The sequence below is a fragment of the Atractosteus spatula genome, chromosome 24, assembly GCF_055471065.1.
Source record: "Atractosteus spatula isolate fAtrSpa1 chromosome 24, fAtrSpa1.hap1, whole genome shotgun sequence".
NCBI classification, from domain to species: Eukaryota; Metazoa; Chordata; class Actinopteri; order Semionotiformes; family Lepisosteidae; genus Atractosteus; species Atractosteus spatula.
The window spans coordinates 11,202,439-11,221,435 of NC_142729.1; the positions used below are offsets into that span (position 1 = coordinate 11,202,439).

The window sequence follows — 18,997 nt, forward strand, 5'->3', positions numbered from 1 at the left end:
TTCCGGAAACATGAACTTAAAAAAATACCTAAGGAAAGTGCTTCTCGCTATACTTCAAGATCTTCAATGCTTGGTGCCCCAGCATACGTCTACATTGCCTGATAATGTCATTCATGGTGCAGCACTCCAGTCAGCTGTTAGGACCCCTGAGCTGCCCAAGACTCCATTTACTGAGCCTACAGATGTGTCTTGTCCTTCTGTTCCTGCTGCCTCCTCTGTACCTTTGTGTTCTTCTTGTTATCTACAGCCAAGCTATTTTCTCTATTTTCCTTATTTATTTTCCTACTACTCTGTAAGACATACTCTGCTAATAGGGTAATGCGTTCAGGGGCTGCCAACAGACAAGTCTGTATACCTTTCCCACTAAGGTGACATCTCCGAATAAAGTCTGCTCTTCTTCACAAGGCAATAAGTACTATAAACCTACTTATCATGGAAATATAAGAGACAACATTATAAAAGCTCCTGCCATGTAGGAATGCTAATTAAGCATGGCACCTCTCCAGTCAAGAAGAGGATATCTCCTGTTCCAGTAACACAGTAGAAGGTTCAGGAAGATGGGAAGACGTGCAAGAATTCCTTCCAAAAGATTAAATCCTTTTAAAACTGTGGAAATGTTCCTAATAATTATCCACATGTCTCAGAAGTACATTTTTTTTCATTTTGTTGATAATAAAGCAATAGCGTGGGAAGATCCAGAAACATTGTGACCAACTCTACTGAATTCCAAGAAACAAACAATTGTAGTCCTTACCTCTTAGTAATGTGAGCGCTGACCGTCTCTCCTGCCGATGGGAAGTTCTGCGCCTTCTGGAGCATCCGCCGACTACGCCAAAATTTTTGTAACAGAAAGAATAAGGTTCTGGATCCCGAGATGAAGTAAAACAGATGAGTTTATTGTATGCAAGGAACAATAAAGCCGAAGTCTTGTTTCCCGCAAGAAACAACAAAACCGAAGTATTGTTTGATGTGCCGGTACAAACTTGTAGGTTATATAGTCCTTCCTTGCAGCTTCGGACGTCATTCAGTGTTATGGTAAAGAGGGGGGGGTCATGGTATTTGGCCAGTTAAGAGACCCTGGCCAAATGGTCAGTTTAAGATTACGCCCACAGGGGGTTGCTAGCTCGCATCTGGAATCCTTATAAGTTAACCCCCTTTCCTTATAAGTTAACCCCTGTTGCTTAGAAGTCTAATTTTCAGGCAGAACTGACTTAAGTTAACCCTTTTTACATCTTGTGTCTTACTTCAAGAGCAACTGAATACATGAGGAATGACAGCAGCCGAAGACTGAGAGAAAATAGGATGTTTTGTGAGATGTGAAGACTTGGCTTCAAAAACTCCATTTCGAGGCTTAAAGTAATGTCCTACACCGACAGGCTGAAGAAACTGAACTTTTAAGCCTTGGACAGAGAAGAATATGGAGGGGATCTGATACAAGTATTCAAACAATCAAATGCATTGAAAAAGTCAACAGTTGGACCCAACTAGAGGCCACGAGTGCAAACTATGTTGAAGTGCTCTTAAATCTGTAAAAGCTGTGAACAGGAGGCACATCTTTATCCAAAAGGATTGTGAAAGTATGGAATAAGCTACCCAACCACTTTGTTGAAGCTGGTATTTAAAACAAACAGCCTAAAAAATACCCCTGAATCAATTCTCAACATTTATAGCACAGGTTTAGATGTGCTATAAATGACCTCTGATCATTTGTAATATTTCTGGTAACCTAATACAGTTTACTTTTTAATTTGTGTAGCTTCATATTCATCTGATACTCAAAAGGCCAAATAACTATGAGTTATGTGGGTGTGGATTAACATGGATACAGCAAGGAGCAGGCTGCTGTAGCCTTTTTGTTCAAGGTAATTCACCTGTCACACACCCATACTGTTACAAAAGTATTCCTACTCAACACTTCCATGGAAATGTTCCTAATCTTCATGTGATTTGGCAATCTTCCACAGTTCAACAGGAACACAAACTCTCAGTCAACACAATTACTTGAAACTCCTTTGACTCTGGTCAACTGGAGCAATACAGAGATCTGTGCAAGAATCCTTGCATTTCTTTATTTCTGTCAATGATCAAGATTCACTAGTTAATCTAGTTAAACTAGGCTTATTTGCATATGATATCCAATCAGTAAGATTAACCCCATAATCAGCATAATACTCCATAATCAGCAAATGAAAAGATGAGTTTGATCAGATAAGAGACTGTAAACGCTTGGCAGGGGACGTTTAATATCGATACGTGCAAGGTTTCACATACACATACTGTAGTAGCATGAAGCATAATTACAAAAAAGGGAGCACTGACATACAAGAGTCTAGTGACCAAAAAGAATTGGGTGTTTCTGTTGACACGTTATTTATGTTTTCTAGACAATGTGGGGAAGCAGCAGTATAGGCAAACAGAATATTAGGATAGAAATGAAACACAATCAGTTTCTCCTGCATACCCTGGCTCTGGAGGAACACAAGTGTTTCAGAACACTGGCAACTATTTTTCCATTCAATCAAGACTGCTGGACTGTACCACACTCCAGTAAAATTTCCAGAAACATGAACTTAAAAAAAATACCTAAGGAAAGTGCTTCTCGCTATACTTCAAGATCTTCAATGCTTGGTGCCCCAGCATACGTCTACATTGCCTGATAATGTCATTCATGGTGCAGCTCTCCAGTCGGCTGCAAGAACCCCTGAGCTGCCCAAGACTCCATTTACTGAGCCTACAGATGTGTCTTGTCCTTCTGTTCCTGCTGCCTCCTCTGTACTTTTGTGTTCTTCTTGTTATCTACAGCCAAGCTATTTTCTCTATTTTCCTTATTTATTTTCCCACTACTCTGTAAGACATACTCTGCTAATAGGGTAATGCGTTCAGGGGCTGCCAACAGACAAGTCTGTATACTTTTCCCACTTAGGTGACATCTCCGAATAAAGTCTGCTCTTCTTCACAAGGTAATAAGTACTATAAACCTACTTATCAAGGAAATATAAGAGACAACATTATAAAAGCTCCTGCCATGTAGGAATGCTAATTAAGCATGGCACCTCTCCAGTCAAGAAGAGGATATCTCCTGTCCCAGTAACAGAGTAGAAGGCGTGCAAGAATTCCTTCCAAAAGATTAAATCCTTTTAAAACTGTGGAAATGTTCCTAATAATTATCCACATGTCTCAGAAGTACATTTTTTTTCATTTAGTTGATAATAAAGCAATAGGGTGCGATCTCAAGTTTTGAATTGAGGGAATAATCCAAGCCACATGGATTAAGGGTCTTAAAATACCAATCGATACCTCTAGGGGTGAAATTAGGAAAAACACCAATTAGAAAATTTGAAATTCACACCAAGAAAATAGTATCGTGACTGCTTCTTTTGGTAAAAGATTGAATGAGGTGCTTGATGTGGTGACATTCCAACAAAAAAATGTATGCTTACTATAATATTGCATAACATACAGTATGGCTTTAATTTCCCTCAAATTAATTGAGGCTTTAATTAACCTTAATTTCCCTTCGGGGTCAATAAAGTCTATCTATCTTTATGAAAGAATAGAAAGAATTATGCTGTGTTTGTTAACAAGTAAAAGAAAAAAAACAACAAGTTGTTCAGAAATCCGAATATCATACCTGTTCCAATCACATATAAAAAGTTTAATGTTCTAAGAAAAACATGGGAACTTTCCAACATTTCATCCAGTCCATCCTGGAGGCAGTATATTTTAATGTAAAATTTAAACTAGCCAAGCAAGAATTGTGTTTGTCTGCAGCTAATGAATATTACGAAAAAGAAACCAAAAACTGGAAATAAGCAACTCAGTTAGAGATGAATCCAAGAAACAAGAGGTAGTAGAGAATAGCTCTGTTGAACCAAGGAAGCAAAGTTTATATGCTGCCCACCATCTCTAGTTTTCTACAGATGTACCTGCGCTCTTGAAAAATGTCAGATCATCTCCAAAGTCTGGATCTCACACAACACATTCTTCAAGTGATAATCTTCCCCAGTATTCAAAAACAAGCAATATGAACACACCAAACATTTGTAATCTATGTGCTTCCTAAGGGAATAAGCAATTTGCATTTGCCTTCTGCTTGGGTACTTTTCTAGACAGAACTTATCAGACAGAAAAATTATCGTCAATAAATGTAATTATAGTAATGTTATAACTTGAGCTTCAATATACAATTTTGAAATTCTGAACTCGTTTAGAATATATTTTACATATTTCTTTTGCAGTTATAGATGCAGCCATTCAAAATGCACGGGCGATACCGCACTATTTTGCGGTGCGCTTTACGCAGTCTACCGCGAGTTACCGGTAAATACCGCTAGTTACCGTAAATTCTCCTATAATACTGCAAGCAAAATAATAGTATCCGGAATTTCCGCAAGGTGGAGCTAATAAAGCTCAACCTCTCATGTTTGAGCTGTGGCCATCAAAGTCTTTAACGAAGATATTACTAATAGTATTAATAATGAATGACCTTGGACAAGCTGTAAGTGTAAACTCAAAGTATTGCCCTGGTCAACATTCTTTTTTTCATTGACCGGCTTTGTAAAAGTAACACCACAGCATTTCGCAATCACGCATTTGTTTCCAATCATGCAAAGTACAGTATTTTTTGAGAATCGATTCACCATGCCTTTCACATGTTCATAAAAGAGATTGATTTAGAAACATAAACATATTACCGTATGCAAACTGTACTGTATACAGTATGTACAGATGCAGCCATTCAAAATATGCGGTACAAAACCGCGGTACGGTAATCTATCCACAAGCCACCGCGGGGCACCGCAGGGCACCGCGGTAAGTGATTGGCTGGCCAAAATGACCGACAGGGGCACTCGTGGTGCATTGGTTGGTAGTGAAAAGATTTAATCATTTAATGTCTTTACTGTGCACATTTTAATCCGCTTAGTTTTGAATATTTATATGGAATTTTACCACTAAAGGGAAATTTTAGTAGCTGAGCATAAAAAGAAGAGGAGCATAACGCATCTGAAGGTCATAAACGATATTAATTTAGGAACATAAACATTACTGTATGTACATAAACTGTACTGTGTATGGCTGGTCTTGGTAGTTTAAAGAAAAAATACACACAAGTCTTCCATTTCTCCCTAAACATTTTAAGCATGAAAGTTTTATGAAACGGTACCCAAATATGCGATTGCTGTATAGAATGAATTTTAATTTAAAAAAAATATTTCACATGAAAATTAAGCTGTTTACATCTTCCGCCTGAGAACATAGTCACCCGTTGCTACCCAATGCAGAAACACAGCCACTAACTAGCAAAGAGAGGACATTAGCTAGCCAATATGATAAAGAAATAAATGATTCTTTTGTTTATTTCTTTTGCACATTTATTTGAACATTTTAATTGATTGAACAAGCACTTGGAAACTGTCCAATCCCTAGTTCATCAGGCATTTAATGCAAATTAATAATAAACTTTATTTTATATAGCATTTTAAACGAATAAGTAATTAGATTGCTCATAAACCTAATCACTTTTTCTCTGTAAATGCTTTTTCTTTTTATTTAGGCCCAGATTTCAACTATAGATCGTATTATTATAAACTTTCTTGGAAAACTGTCTTTTATGTAAACCATGTTTGCTATTAATTCATTTAGGGCTAGAATATGATCATTGTCTTCCAATCAAGTCGAGTTGACATTAGAAGCTTGCCATGCCCGGACTGTTACACCAACGCATTAGCATGTTAAAGCGATTTCATTGAGGAGCCTAGCTTTCTTAACTAGTAAGTACTGTACTTCCTTGGCTTTGGAGGGGGGAGGTGTCTTTCGCTGGAAATCTCGCCCCCTTCTACTTTGAAAATACCTGTGAAACCGGTTTAATTCGTCACAGCCAGCACTCCCGCAGACAGGGGGGTTGTACTCGTTAATGTCTTAGCCGGAACACATCATTATATCTCATTTTGTATTTCTAAAAAAAAAATCGTTTGCCCAGCTTAACACTATTGCTGTTATTGTTTTTATCCTGTAAAGCGCTTTGAGGAGCACAGCTTTCTCACCACTTAGATTACTTTTTGATACCATCCTTACACAAAGCAGAAACTTCTTGTATTTTCCGATGACATACAAGTGGAAAGATTACAGATTTTAATCGTCTTTTTTCTGAACCAGGGAAAATCTGATCATGTTTCTCTATAACAATAATAAAAAACTTTATTTTATATATCACCTTTAAAAGTGGCATCTCAAAGCAATACAGTAGATGTAAACCACAGATTACAAAGTAAGTACCCAGACAAACGCAAACGCGTTTTTAATAAAATGCTTTTATTCATTCAGCAGAGAGAGAGCATAAAACCTGGCGTAACAGCTGTTCCTTTTTCTGATCACTCGCTCTCTGGATAAATGTCTCACCTGTCCTGTTCTTTGTTTTCCTAATTTGCTGATTATGCCTTCTGCGATCCACTCCTGCCCTCACACCTAAAGAAGACTAATTTAAATTTCTTTGCGCGGTCCATTGTGCAATTAACCCTTGTATGTGCTGTCCTTAAGGTGATATCACATAAAGGTGATATGTAAAATAATGTTTTTTATTATTGTTATAGAGAAACATGATCAGATTTTCCCCGGTTCAGAAAAAAAGATCTAAAGTATACTAGTTTGTCACTAGTATACTTTTAATACAGTCTTTGCTGTGCTCTAGAGGATCCTTGTGATATTTCGAGCTCTGGTTGAATGATAAGTGTCGCAGCTTAAATAAATTTCGTAGTTGGAAATTATGAAACGCTCTGTTAAAGCAAGGGAGTTTTTATGTCCGTTGCAGTTTTTTTGAATCCCCGGCGGAACACATTCCATAAGAATCAGCGCTTTTATATATCGCCTTTAAAGGTGGCTTCTCAAAATGCTTTACAGGATAAAAACAACAATAACAGCAACAACAACAGTATTGTATTTCATTGCACTTTGACAGATCGTCCTTAAATCAATTGTTGACTTTTCTCTCTTTACTACTGAACTTGTTTGGATTGACTGAGCTCCGTTCTGTACCACACAATGATCCCCCCAGAGTCTCTGCCCCGGGTGATTTAGGTTTTTTTGACAGAGGGTAAAAAACTCCCTCTCTCGCTTGGCCTCCCCCCCCCGTGTATTGTCTGTTTTTTTTGTGCTGTCCTTTGACAAAACAAGGCTCGCCAGATAATGTGAATCGAAACCTGTTTTTCTAGCTTTTAAAGTCGTGCGATGTGTAAGCGGGAACACATCATTATATCTTACATGTGAAAAATACATAATATAGCTCCCAAACAAACGCAAACGTGTTTTTAATAAGATGCTTTTATTCACTCATAATCCGACAATTTCAGGAGGACTAAGGGAGGTCTGGCTTTTTTTCTGGAAAACCATAACTCTGGTCTTGTATATATTGACTGTCAGCGCCCAGGTCTGACAGTGCTGCTCTAGCAGTGCCAGGTTCTGCCGCAGCCTCTGTTCTGTGGGCGACAGCAGGACCAGGTCATCTGCAAAGAGCAGGAACTCGATTTCTGTAATTAATGCAGATCAGTAAATCAAGGGACAAAACAATTATTGCGCCCGGCTCCTCAATGGGCTTTGACGTGCTAATGCGTTGGTTTAACAGTCCGGGTGTGGCAATGTTTTTTATTATTGTTATAGAGAAACATGATCAGATTTTCCCTGGTTCAGAAAAAAAGATCTAAAGTATACTAGTTTGTCACTCTTCTCATCCCCTCTTTGCTAAATGGCTTTTGAATAGAGTCACATGAAGAGAGAGATGAAACAGCCCTACACAGCCCTGTCGCAGTACACAAATATAATTATATCTTATTAATTTCTTTAGATACGCGATTCTTTTAATACAGTCTTTGCTGTGCTCTAGAGGATCCTTGTGATATTTCGAGCTCTGGTTGAATGATAAGTGTCGCAGTTTAAATAATTTTTGTAGTTAGAAATTATGGAACGCTCTGTTAAAAGCAAGGGAGTTTTTATGTCCGTTGCAGTTTTTTTGCAACATGAATATAATTATATCGTTATTAATTTCTTGAGATACGCGATTCCATATTATATTCCCTTTTAATCAAATTCTAAAAGTATGCTTGTTGACTCCGGTATCTCGTTAGTTAAAGACTTCTATGCTTAAAATGTTTAGGGAGAAATGGAATACTGGTGTGTATTTTTTCTTTAAAGTACCAAGACCAGCCATATACTGTATGTTTAAGTATCAAAATTAATATAGTTTATGGCCTTCACACGCGTTACAGTATGCTCCTATTCTTTTTATGCTCAGCTACTAAGATTTTCCTTCAGTGGTAAAATTCCATATAAATATTCAATACTAAAACGGGCACAGTAAAGACGTTTACTGTAAATCTTTCTACGACAGACCAATGGACCACGAGTGCCCCTGTCGGTCAACCAATCACGTACCGCGGTACCGCGCGTTATCGTGCATCACAATGCGCGACACCGTAGCCAATTACCTCCGGTACGTGTCTGTACCGCGCACTTTGAATGGCTGCATCTGTATGTCATAGCTACAGTATAACGAGTAAAATGGAGGAAAGTTAATTCAAACATACCCCCTAGAATTATAGAGGACTCTTGATTCTATTGTCTGGGTGTTTCCTGTTTTCATCTGCCAGAAACCAGAAAGCTAAACACCTGAAACTCCTGACCTGGATCCTGACATCTCCCCATCTATGAATTGGCTTCATTACTCTCTGCTCTCCTCTCCACTGATAGCTGAAAAGCGCTATGTAAGTGTAAGCAATTATTATTATCATTATAATTATTATTATTATTATTATCTCCCAGAAACACCAAAGCCCATCCAGTACCTTTATAGCTCCATTACTATGCAGATAACTAATGATATCAAAAGAACTAGATTCCATTCGCCATTTCTCCTCTCTCTTAGCTTTCTCTGGTGAGCTTTCATCCTCCACTCTGGCATTCTTGCCAGCCACTGAAAATCAGGACACAGCTGCAGCTGTGTGTTTCAGATAGCCACAGTGCAACATTGCCAAAGTGCATGTTACTATGTTCTTTTAATTGGGTGAACAGCTGTGGTAGCAACAATGAAAGGACTTATCATTCAAACCCACGCAACACTCGCTCAATACTTAAACATGGTCACTAAGATGTTTCAATGTATAGAGGAGCTTCAACATAAGCACACTGGTGGGTTTCCACTTCCAGCCATGTAGAAGCCATTTTTGCCAGAAAGAATGCGTGCATTACAGAAGCAGTCATCTAGAAAGAACATCAGATTTCACTTTAACAATAAGCATACCACAGTTTTGGACAGTGCGCAGCGTCATTTAATCTGTGCCTTTCTTAGTCTAATGATCATATGTCTTTATGTAGTAATTTTAATATTTCAATTTGCAAATTCACAGAATTCTTTAACTCGTGTGGGATGTTAGAAAATGTAGTTTTGGATGTCCGTTGGAAGCACAACTGGCATCAATTGATGCTCATTATTCAATCTCCTCTTCCTTCACTACTCCTAGTCCTCGACCGGTATTAGGAATTCTTCCGCCTCCTGAGCTCACCTCTGCCTTTGACCACTACAATGAAGACTCTTCTTGCCTCGGACCCTTTCGACTTCCCTTTCGTCTCGCCCCTCTCTGATTTGTTTGCCTCTCTGTTTTCGCTACCTGGACTCGACCACCTGACCTGGAACTATCGACTACTCTTCTGCCTCGCCCATCTTGGACTCGGAGCCCTTCGGGCTCATTTGGAAGACCTGCTTTGAGTTCTTTATGACTCAGTGTGCAACAATGTCCAGGTACTTGGCCCACGTGCCTCATTAAAGACTGTGGTAAAGTACATGGTTTTCTTGGTATTTCCTGTTCCTGTTTTTAATAGAACATTACAAAATGGAACATTTATTTTATAAATGTAAAATTAATAAATGGCACTCACAAAATCCACTAGTATTGTGAATATTTGTCTATCGACTTTGTCCCCTATTTATACATTGCAATACATACAGTACACATTGAACAGCCACTCCATCAGACAGTCTATTCTTTCATGTTGGTGCTAATGACATCTAATTAACAGAAATAGTATTGTAGGTAAATTGTAGGTTTTTAGTTTATGTCACCTATACCTGTTCCCAGAATAAATCAGAAGCCAACTAAAGGCGCATGGAGAGACATGATTGAAAAGTGTTACCTTATTCCATGGAAGAGGTTTTGAAGAATGAAATAATGCACATTCTTATTATTAACTTACTTTAGCTCTGTCAAGTTAATCAGCTTCAATATTCAATTCTTGCCACCAATTTTCATGAGTCTGCTCAAGACTTTTGAAGACTCTACGTCACTCAAAGACATTCACTTTCTTATTCTTAAATCATTCTAGTGTTTTCCTGTTGTCTTTTAAGGCATTTTCCTTCTGAAAGGTAAAGCTTCTTCCCAGTTTTAGGTCATTAACTAAAAACTTATCCCAGGAAGCATTGGGAGCAAGGTAGGAATCATCCTGTATGGGACAATAGTCCTTCAGAGATCACATGCAGACACAAACACAGATACTTACTCCAGAGCCAAGTTTCCCATAAGCCAGTTAACCTGCCAGCATGTCTTTGGAAGTACAAAACACCATGCATATAGCACCCCAGGAATTGAATTCAAGGCCCCGGCTGTCTGAGGCAGCAATGCTAGCTTGCAACCCTTGTACTATCCATTTCCCATTCAGTTTTGACGAGCATCCCTGCTGATGAGAAACAGATCCTTAACATTGTGTTGTCACCGCCATGCTTGGAAGTAATGATGGTGCATACAAATTTTTTCCAAAATGACTAACTCCTCGCCACTCTACCATACAGCCCAGATTTGTGGACTGCCTGAGATATTGTTGACTTGCTTACAGTTTGTCAGTTGTGAGACACTGTAGGTTTTTGAGGCTCGTTTTTGGCCTCTTGACTGCTTCTCTGACCTATGTCCTTCTTGCCTGGCTGATGTTTTGTCTTCTACTTCCTGAATATTGATTTAACAGTGCTCCATGAACTAGTCAATGTCTTTTTATATCCCCTCACCTGACTCGTGTCTGTCCACAACTCTGACAGTGGGAATACACACGGGTGGGGGTATTTAACCTTACAAAGACACTGTGTGTGCAATCTGAATGGTTAACCACTTTACTTACTCACAGGTGGATAACTATCAACATATTGAGCAAATTCTGAAGGCAACTGGTTGAAGTAGGGCATAATAAATGTAAATTCAAAGGGTGTGAAAGGAGGTGAATCATTTGCTAATAAAGATTTCTTAGGGCTTTTATTTTTAATTAATTTTTAGCTTTAAACTTGTAAACACATTGATATTATAGAGGATGTTGCATGGATCAAATTGAAAATAACTTGAGTTTATGCAGTTTTCCAGTTGGGTCAATACTTTCTACACCCTTTGTGTATACAGTAGCAGACTCAGAAAGAGGTTTGTTTCCAACTTTGAGTGCTTGTCCTGATTTTTGATGATTTTTTTGTTTTACAATATTGTAGCAGTCACTGTTTCCTCACCCGGCATTTTGGAGACATACTGGTAGGAAGTTAACTATATCTCTGGGGGGAAATGTGAGGCTTCCATGGTGACATAGAAAAATCGAAGGAGAAGCTGTGAACTGTCTGACAATAAAAAGAATATCTCACTTTCCCTTTTCTTTTGCTTTCATTTACCACTTTGGTCCATCACAGGACACAGATACAAACTTACAGTAGCACACACTCACACTCCACTTTTCCCAGAAGCTAATTAACTTACTGGGATAGTTTTTAACTTTGTGAGGAAAGCCACATGAACATGGCGAGAATGTGCAAACTACACACAGATTGCACCCCAAGAATTGAACACAAGGGCAGCTCTGCAAAGTGGCCCCATCCAGCACATAAAGTTTTTCCTGCACTACACATGGCACAAACAATGATTCCTACCGCATTTCATTCCAGAGTTACAGTGTCTTATTTTTCGGGGTGTGGCGTCAGTGATATTGCTATATTATTATGTTATGAATGCTGTATTACAATTATTATGACACTATTTGATCTTTAAATTGATTATGTTGATGCCTCCACACTTCTAATTTTATTTTAAATCTAAAGTGGTTTATGAAAAATATTTTAATGGGATAACAAATATTTTAAGAAGAGGTTTCATGTTTCTTAAACTTCATGATGATTGCATCAGTTAAAATTGACATACAGATGCAGCCATTCAAAATGCGCGGGCGATACCGCATTATTTTGCGGTACGCTGTACGCAGTCTACCGCAAGCTACCGGTAAATACCGCGAGTTACCGTAAATTCTCCTATAATACTGCAAGCAAAATAATAGTATCCGGAATTTCCGCAAGGTGGAGCTAATAAAGCTCAACCTCTCATGTTTGAGCTGTGGCCATCAAAGTCTTTAACGAAGATATTACTAATAGTATTAATAATGAATGACCTTGGACAAGCTGTAAGTGTAAACTCAAAGTATTGCCCTGGTCAACATTCTTTTTTCATTGACCGTCTTTGTAAAAGTAACACCACAGCATTTCGCAATCACGCATTTGTTTCCAATCATGCAAAGTACAGTGATTCACCATGCCTTTCACATGCTCATAAAAGAGATTGATTTAGGAACATAAACATATTACCGTATGCAAACTGTACTGTATACAGTATGTATATGTATATTTAATGTCTTAACTGTGCCCGTTTAAGTATTGAATATTCATATCTAATTTTACCACTGAAGGGAAATCTTAGTAGCTGAGCATAAAAAGAATAGGAGCATACTGCAACGCGTGTGAAGGCCATAAACGATATTAATTTTGGAACATAAACATACAGTATATGGCTGGTCTCGGTACTTTAAAGAAAACATACACGAAACATGGTTTCATTATGACCAGAATCGGTCTTGAGATATTTTTAACTTGATTTACAGTATTTGAGAGGTATGTCTTAACACCGATACTACAGTGCTTAAGTACTGCTCACGTATATGTTTCTAGGTTTATATTATGCATTTCATACGGTCAAATTACTTTTGAGCAACTAATAAGAAGCGCGAAACGGTATGCGTTTTACTTTCGTTTTGTGCTGGGACCCGTGGATTGATTAGAGATATCAAGTACATACAAGTCATTTTTTAAATGTTGTAGTTCGTCTTGTAAAAATGTTACGAGTAGTACATCATCTATCAACAATTACACAGGTTCTGTTTCCATATTGCGGATTTTGGTTACGTAATATTATTTTCTAGATTTCACATTGTGAATATATGATTTGGGCAAACAGAGCCGCAAAGAAGTACATTATGGGTTGTTGTTTTTTTTTTGCAGTTTTATCTAGAACAAGCGATGCTTAAACCTTTGTCTGATTCTTGTGAAACTATCCACACGACAGTTACAGTACCTAGGAGTTGACTTCAGTGATGTCACTGATGGGATGTTTCTAAAAATCCATCCTCTGTAAAACGTCTTCTCTAGTTGTCCTGCATATGTATTCGCTAATGAAGCTGTGTGTTCTGAGCCTGGATCTCTACATTTCTGTATGAACCAGCTTAGAGGGCTAAAGACAGCTTGTGTTTAAATTGAGTGTAAGGCAATTTATGCTTCTAAAGTCATGGTCAGCATTTATTATTGTACTGTGCTGTAAACTTGTTCTGTGCCAAGTCACATTATTTTATAGCGTTTTTATAGCGTTATCAAATCCGGTGGAGTTTCCTGACTCCCATGTCACATGGTCTGTGATTGAAACTTGTAAAACCGGTTTAACTCGTCACAGCCAGCACTCCGGTTGTAAAGTAGAAGCAGGCGAGATTTCCAGCGAAAAACACCTCCCCCTTCTTCAGGTGTGAGGGTCTTCTGCTCAGAATGAAACGCTAAAATGTAATGTAGGCTCTGAATGGGTTCAATTGTGATTTGGGCTTGATTAAGGTCGCTGCCTTTCATCTAAAACCCTACTTGAATCCTTCTAAACTAAAAATCAGTGTTTGTGAGTTCTAAATAAAGAGGTATCCAGGTAACAGTGAAACGGGCGGACAGTCTGGGGAGATTGCCCGTTTTCCATGTAAATAGTTCCCTGGTTCCGCACCCCTTGGTGTTTCTCTCGCTCTCTCTCGGGTCACCTGATCATTAGCTCGAAAGATTTCAGTGCTTTGTGTATATTCTAATGGTAGTGGGGGCAGGGTGTGTGGGAACAGGTTTGGTTGAAATTGCATTGGAGATCTATGTTCTTCACACCTGAAACATTTTCTCTGAAAGCATTTTCTTCGCAGTTTAACCGATCTTGTTACAGCATGTTACAGTTTACTATTATTAACCATATTAATTTTAAGTGCTTAATGTAAAATCTTGTAAAAATATATTTTCATTGTTCAAATATACATTAAGTCTGACTATCATATAATAAGTTAAATACAAAACTAAAGAAAAAATAGGGTTAAATATAATTCAAAATATTTTGCTAACAATGTTAACTGTTTATGAATAATAAAATGTATTAGCTAAGGAGTAGGATGGCACAGTTGTTAGTATGTTTTTTGTTTTGTTTCTTTTTCATAAATACAACAGTAGTACCTGATGTCTCAGTGGCTTTCAAAATTAAATTATGCATGCAAACCTGTGAACTAGAAAGATAACTAAGATATCCATCCATTTATAATGGTGGCAAAGTGGTTAGCATTGCTATCTTGCAGCACTGGGGTCCTAGGTTCAATTCCTGCCATCCTGTGTGTGTGGGGTTTACATGTTCTCTCTGGGTTACATGGTTTTTCTCCATATGTGTGATATGACTCCCTCTCGCACTCCAAAACATACTGGTAAGTTAATTGGTTTATGGGAAAACTGGCCCTGGTGTGTGTGTGTTTGTGTCTGTCTGTCCTGTGATGGACTGGCGCTATGTCCAGGGTGTATTCTGCCTTGTGTCCGTTGCTTACTGGGATAGGCTCCAAATCCTCTGTACTGGATAAAGAGATTAGAAATGGAAGTAAAGGCACTGTGTGGATGGAACTATACACAGTGTTAGAAACCCACTATGAAATGGCAGCATCTCACTGAGAATAAAATATTTTATACTGCTGGCTTAAGGAAACAGCCTTTCCACCTCTCTTGCACATCAGTATCCATACCTAGTTATTTAAACAACTTGCCTCTAATTATAAACATCTTAATATGCTGGCTCTGTGGATCCGCATCAGCTATGTTTGCCCATTCCTTCAATTCATGTGCATCCAACACACAGTTCAATGCCAGCAACTACACATAATCTAAAATACAATCCTTATTTCAGTATCTATGTAAACATCTAGTCTGTTAACTTCATCATCTTCATCAAAAGTATGCCTAACCCCATTAGGAAGTGTTCTTGTTATAAGTGTATTCCTCAGCTTTCCCCAAACTATCTTCTTCTTGCCAACATCTCTAGTCTTTTATCCTGCAATAACTCAGCCAACACTTAAATCTCCAAAAGCTGCTTGTGTTAATTTCTTTAAATCACAAATATCATGTGTAAATACTGGCCATGTAATACTCTGCATTGTGGAATAATAGTTTATTTTAAAGGGAACTAGAGAAACTAAGAACTAGAGAAATCTAGTTTTTTTCTAGAATTAATAAATGCACATCCTGTTCACTGAGGAAATTAAATCCACACTGAGCAATCTTCAATATGTTCAGAATATGACAGCAAGAATCCTATCAGGGATGCATTACACCTGTTTTCAAGTCCTTGCACTGGTTACCTATCAGATTTCGAGTCAACTTCAAAATCCTTATCCTCCTTATATACTGTCCTACAACTGTTATTATTGATCTCCGAATTATTGTACTTGACATGACTTCATTCAGCCTTTCCTGAACGTCTATGACAGGCAGAGAGAGTGCTGTTTCTGGTGCGATCTTTTACAGCTGACATTTCACTGTTTTAAACGAACAAGAAATTAGATTGCTCATAAATCACTTATTCTATATAAACACAGCGTAATTGCCCTCCGAAAATCTTCTTTTTCTTGTTCGTTTTAGAGACCTTGATCGAAACTGATTTTAGATGTCAGAAAGGATTTATTTTCTCTGTATTTCCTACATTGCTTTGTCGAGATTTTAACTTTATATCTAACTTTATATCTAGGCTCAGATTTCAACTATAAATCGTACAGTAATTAATAGCAGTAAATACTGATGTTTATACATAAAAAAGTCATGCCTTGGAGTATAGACCCCCAAAGGAATGCCATAGACTCAAACTGCAAAATAAACACATACAGAAAGAAAGTATTTGTATTGTAATTGCAAATCCTGGTACTGTATGAGTGATTGGTATGACTTTCCTCATTACAAATCTCTTATTGGAATTTAAATTTCTCTGTAACTCCAGGTCAGAACAGAGAAAATGTAACTCCCTGGACATAGCGCCAGTCCATCACAGGACAGACAGACACAAACACACACACACCAAGGCCAGTTTAAATCTAACCTCAGAACCTTTCTTTTCAGAAGACTTAGTGTCTGTATCTGCTTCATTTTCTAATTTTGGTAGCACCTCTAACTGCTTGTCTTTCTTATATGCATTTACTTTGTAATCTGTGGTCCTTTTATCTGTTTTTACATCTACTGTATTGCTTTGAGATGCCACCTTTAATGGTGATATATCAAATAAAGTTTTTTATTATTGTTATAGGGAAACATGATCAGATTGTCCCTGGTTCAGAAAAAAAGATCTAAAGTATACTAGTTTGTCACTCTTCTAATTCCCTTTGCTAAATGACTTTTCATACTAATCTGATCAATCTAACTGCCAGTTTTCTGTGCTTTCTCTATCCTGCTAGATTTGCAATTATTCTGAAAATTTTAATCTTGAAATAACTCATTTCTAAATACCTTTTTCACTGTTAACATCTTGCAGCAACTCTGCGACAAAATATACACTCTGACAGTTCATCCTGCTACCAACATTAAATAGAACAAATCTTAAGATTTCTATATTTATGTCTTTATTTAGTGGTTTCATTAGTGACAAAGGCTAAACTTTCTTGGAAAAATGTCTTTTATGTGTTGTGAAAAAAACTGACTTGCTTTAACAAAATATGTTTACAAATCCTTTCACCTGGCATTTTCGTAGTTAGAAATTATGGAACGCTCTGTTAAAAGCAAGGGAGTTTTTATGTCCGTTGCAGTTCTTTTGCAACATGAATATAATTATATCGTTATTAATTTCTTGAGATACGCGATTCCATATTATATTCCCTTTTAATCAAATTCTAAAAGTATGCTTGTTGACTCCGGTATCGTGTTAGTTAAAGACTTCGATGCTTAAAATGTTTAGGGAGAAATGGAATACTGGTGTGTATTTTTTTCTTTAAAGTACCAAGACCATCCATATACTGTATGTTTATGTTCCAAAATTAATATCGTTTATGGCCTTCACACGCGTTGCAGTATGCTCCTATTCTTTTTATGCTCAGGCACTAAGTAAAAGGAGATGCTTCATATTGCTTGACTAATTTTAAAAACTAAGTTAGAAATGCAGACGCTCCCTCGGTGCGCTGCTCTGGTGCGCCGGCTCTTACACAGTGCCTGTCTGCCGTAAGCGTTACAATATACATACCCAACACTGCTTGTACCCATCTGTCATGCAAATAAAACACCTTGAATTGAATTGAATTGAGGGGAGAAGGGGGGGATACTAAAGCCAATACTGGCTCAATGGGCTTTGACGTGCTAATGCGTTGGTTTAACAGTCCGGGTGTGGCAGGCTTCCAATGTGAACTCGACTCGATTGGAAGACAAGGAACGTATTTTAGCCCTAAATGAATTAATAGCAAACATGGTTTACATAAAATACATTTTTCCAAGAAAGTTTATAATAATACGATCTATAGTTGAAATCTGAGCCTACTTTAAAAATAAAGGAAAAGCATTTTCAGAGAGCAATCACGCTGTGTTTATGTAGAAAAAGCGATTAGGTTTATGAGCAATCTAATTACCTAATCGCTTAAAACGCTATATAAAATAAAGTTTATTTAGAGATGAATGATCAATGTGGTAGTTTAAATAATGTGAGTCAGGAAACTAACACAGCGCCACCGGATTTAATAACGCAATAAAAACGCTATAAAATAATGTGACACAGTACAGCACAGTACAATAATACTGACCATGACTTTAGAAACATAAATTACCTTACACTCAATTTAAACACAAGCTGTCTTTCTGTATGAACCTCTAAGCTGGTTCATACAGAAAATGTAGAAATGCATTAGCCTGATTATGATTAAAAACACATAATTAAACACGCGTTTGCGATTTAAATCAGAACACGATTTAAATCAATATAAATGTTTATATTGTAACGCATACTGTCCAGCCTCCATTTCTCTATAAAAATTTACTGTTGCACACACACACACAATAGAAGCAGGAACCGCTGTCAGAAGGGAAGATATGTTCAAAATATCGCAAATATCGATCATGTTGCGATATTTTGAAATATAAAAGTCAACTGATTGTCCATAATATCGCTTACCTATTTTTTCGAAGAAATGTTTGTTAAAATAAAAGTTCAGCACCAGCTGGATTCGAACACACAACCTGCTAGTTGGTAGTCACGCACCTAGACCAGTAGGCTACAAGAGAGCTCGCATGATCAGGCAGGCAAAACAGCCCTACACAGCCCTGCCGCAGTACACGGATATAATCATACCGTTATTAAATTCTTTAGATACGCGATTCCATATTATATTCCCTTTTAATCAAATTCTAAAAGTATGCTTGTTGACTCCGGTATCACGTTAATTAAAGACTTCGAAGCTTACAATGTTTAGGGAGAAATGGAATACCGGTGTGTATTTTTTTCTTTAAAGTACCAAGACCAGCTATATACTGTATGTTTACGTTCCAAAATTAATATCGTTTATGGCCTTCACACGCGTTACAGTATGCTCCTATTCTTTTTATGCTCAGCTACTAAGATTTCCCTTCAGTGGTAAAATTCAATATCTACAACGGGCA

The 18,997-nt window shown here is 37.6% G+C and overlaps 1 long non-coding RNA gene and 1 gene segment (V, D, J or C); one reads left to right on the forward strand and one right to left on the reverse strand.

The window, feature by feature from the left end:
- Nucleotides 1-10,163, forward strand: part of LOC148815890 (uncharacterized) — a 161,791-nt gene extending 151,628 nt beyond the window's left edge. Inside the window, exons 2-3 of the long non-coding RNA XR_016086043.1 lie at nucleotides 8,640-8,753; nucleotides 9,510-10,163. This is a non-coding gene — a long non-coding RNA (uncharacterized LOC148815890). The remainder of the gene's footprint in view (nucleotides 1-8,639; nucleotides 8,754-9,509) is intronic.
- LOC148815891 (Ig kappa chain V-III region MOPC 321-like) overlaps nucleotides 1-18,997 on the reverse strand; it is a 736,297-nt gene that overhangs the window by 144,535 nt on the left and 572,765 nt on the right.